The sequence below is a fragment of the Nycticebus coucang genome, chromosome 2 (genome assembly GCF_027406575.1).
Source record: "Nycticebus coucang isolate mNycCou1 chromosome 2, mNycCou1.pri, whole genome shotgun sequence".
NCBI lineage: Eukaryota > Metazoa > Chordata > Mammalia > Primates > Lorisidae > Nycticebus > Nycticebus coucang.
This window is the reverse complement of record NC_069781.1, coordinates 132,609,523-132,612,716: the sequence shown is the minus strand read 5'-3', so window position 1 is coordinate 132,612,716 and position 3,194 is coordinate 132,609,523. Positions and strand designations below refer to the sequence as shown.

The following is a 3,194-nucleotide window of genomic DNA, read 5'->3' as shown; positions in this document are numbered from 1 at the left end:
ATGGAGACTTTACATCCTTCGTATTAACCTGGATGGAAGTGGAAGACATTATTCTTAGTAAAGCATCACAAGAATGGAGAAGCATGAATCCTATGTACTCAATTTTGATATGAGGACAATTAATGACAATTATGGTTATGGGGGGAAGCAGAAAGAGGGAAGGAGGGAGGGGGGTGGGGCCTTGGTGTGTGTCACACTTTATGGGGGCAAGACATGATTGCAAGAGGGACTTTACCTAACAATTGCAATCAGTGTAACCTGGCTTATTGTACACTCAATGAATCCCTAACAATAAAAAAATTAAAAATAAATAAAAATTAAAAAAAAGGAAATTCATGACTCCCCTGCTTCAGCTAACCAGCAGGAAATTATGAAAGAGATTGTGGATATGGGAAAAAGGGGAAGGCATGAAGGACTTCAAGATATGGATCTTGAAGAAATTCAAGAGATGGCAGACACTACACCAGAAGGACTGATGAGTGCCCTGATCAGCGCAGCCCTTCCCGGCACAGGCCAGGTGGTGAGGATGACCCTAGGAGAAGCTGCCCAGTCAGAGACAGACCAGGTTAGATCATCTACCTGCTTCCACTTACCCAGGACCCCTCTGACTTCTGTCACAAGGTGGACCCCCCTGTGACACGGGCCCTGGGACTGAAGCTAACTGTGGAAGAAGGATTAATACCAAATGACTTTAGAGGAGTAAAAGAGCAAAAGGCTAGGCATGGTGGCTCACAACTGTAATCCCAGCACTCTGGGAGGCTGAGGCAGGTGGAGCCCTTGAGCTCAGGAGTTTGAGACTAGTCTGAGCAAGAGCAAGACCCTGTCTCTACTAAAACAGAAATAAATTAGTCAGGTGTTGTGGCAGTTGCTTGTAGTCCCAGCTACTCAGGAGGCAGAGGCAGCAGGATTGCTTGAGCCCAGGAGTTTGAGGTTGCTGTGTGCGAGGCTGCAGCCACAGCTTTCTAGCCAGCGGGACAGATGGAGCCTCTGTCTCAACAAATAAACAAAAAAGCACACTCAAAATAAAGCAAAACATCAGACAGAAGTCACAATGTATGTCTATAAAACTTACCCCCGGTGTGCTCACCTTCTACCTCCTCATCTTCTGACTCTGTCACTCTGGAGACAGCAAGACCATCCCCTCCTGTTCCTCTTCTTTATCCTCCTCAGCCTGCTCAACCTGAAGACAAGGATGAAGACCTTTCTGATGATCCACTCCACTTAATGAATAATAAATACATTTTCTCTTCCTTATGATTTTCTTAATAACATTTTCTTTTCTCTACCTTTATTATGGTAATACAGTATATGATACACGTAACATGCAAACTGTGATCCTCAATTGTTAATGTCATTGGGAAGGCTTCCAGTCAATAGCAGGCCGCTATTAGTAGTTAAATTCTGGAGGAATCAAAAGTCACATGCAGTCCTTCAGTCCTGCCCTTGGAGGAGACACCTCACTGCTTAGGTCCAGGCGGTGTTGTGGTAGTTTTCTTTGTAGTTGGCGGTCTGAGGCCTGGCTTCAACTGGAAACAGCATCTCTATGATGAGCGGCGGCCTAGTGCTCTTACAGTTCCTGCCAGATGAGGCCTGGAGCCTGCCCCCACCCAAATTGACCAATGCACAGCTCCTCTACATTGGCTTCATGGGCTGCTCGGCCTGATGGATAATGCGCTCCGGCGGAGACCTGTGATGTCAGCAGGTTTGCATCGCCAGCTGTTATATGTTACATCCTTTGTTTTTATTGGATATTATCTTTTAAAACGTCAAGAGTATATGTATGCTGTGAGGGACCGTGATATGTTAGCATACATAAAATCACATCCGGAGGATTTTCCTGAAAAAGATAGAAAAACTTATGGTGAAATGTTTGAAGAATTCTATCCAGTACGTTGAAGTCTTCAAAATGCTTGCTCCAGTTTCACTGATAACATTATTTCTGAATTTTTATGGAACATGTTTCCATGACAGCCGAAGTTTATGTTGATCTGTGTTAATACCTTATAATTAAAATAGTTATCATAAGTAAAACAAAACAAAAGTCATATGCAGATTTTTGACAGTGCAGGGAGGGAGTGGTGTCCATGCCCCAATCTCTGTTGTTCAAGGGTTTAGCATGTTACATTTTAAAGCAAAATCTCATGTAGCAAATGTCACAAATGGATGACTGAAGGGCCTTGCTCTTCTCAAGTCAACCTAACCAGCCTGCAACAGGTTGTGGATGACTTGGCCAAAGGACAGAGTGGGCAAGTATGATGGTTTGCAAGGAAATGGTGACAGAAAGCCTCTCTAATGCTGGCCCTCAAAGCAGAAATGTGACAGCAGTCTTTTCAACATTATTCTCAGATGTAATCATTTAGCATCACTCATTTTCACAAATTCATCAGTGAGGGGTTTTCTGTTCTAATAGACACCTGTGCTGGAAGCTCTAGCAGAATCCCCCATTGTAACATTCTAACCCTCAGAGATAATTTACCTCTCCATGGACACATAAAGATTTAGTAACTATACTCCAAATGTGCCCATGTGCCCAGAAGACAGCCTGCCTGTCTGGTCAGGCAGAATGGTATCTGGTACTTAAGAGCCGAAGAGCCTTATAACAGGCCTTTGAATCACATTGGGCACACTGGTTTGTCCTATCTCCTGTCAAAGGGGTTCCCTTACAGCCAACATTAAAACAGTTCCAACCTTGAATATGAGCACAGTGATTTCCTAAAACTCAGAGTCTTACAGATAACTTCAGGGATAAAAAACAAAACACATAATATCAGGGGTCAGGAGTCTCAGCACCTTTGGAAGCCTAGCTACTCCCTGGCAGACTGTGCCCAGTGAGGGGGCTTCCAGTTCAAGGGAAAGAAAGTTCAACCAGTTTCTGGAAACAGGGAAGTGTTTCAGGTCCTGGGGCAAATCAGCCACATGGGAATGTTCAACTAGAAGAGGACACTCTTCAATATTCTGGGGAGGATGAGTCTCTCAGTAGGTGGGAACCCTGGGTGGAAGGCACTGTGCCCTAAGGGAGGGTCCTACTGGGCAGAGGAGCTGCTCTGGAGGCCCAGCATGGTGTCCTCAATCATTGTCCCTCTAGGGCAGTGATTTTAAAACAGTGTGCACACTGGTGTGCAGTGAAAATTTTTAAAGATCATGAATTAAATTATTTTCAAAAGAAGTTCAAAGCACAGTAAGTACATTCTATT

General features: G+C 44.2%; 1 pseudogene; it reads left to right on the top strand.

Moving 5' to 3' along the window:
• Positions 1–1,543: 1,543 nt before the first annotated feature.
• Positions 1,544–1,997, top strand: LOC128569672 (NADH dehydrogenase [ubiquinone] 1 subunit C2-like; annotated as a pseudogene).
• The last annotated feature ends 1,197 nt before the right edge of the window (positions 1,998–3,194 follow it).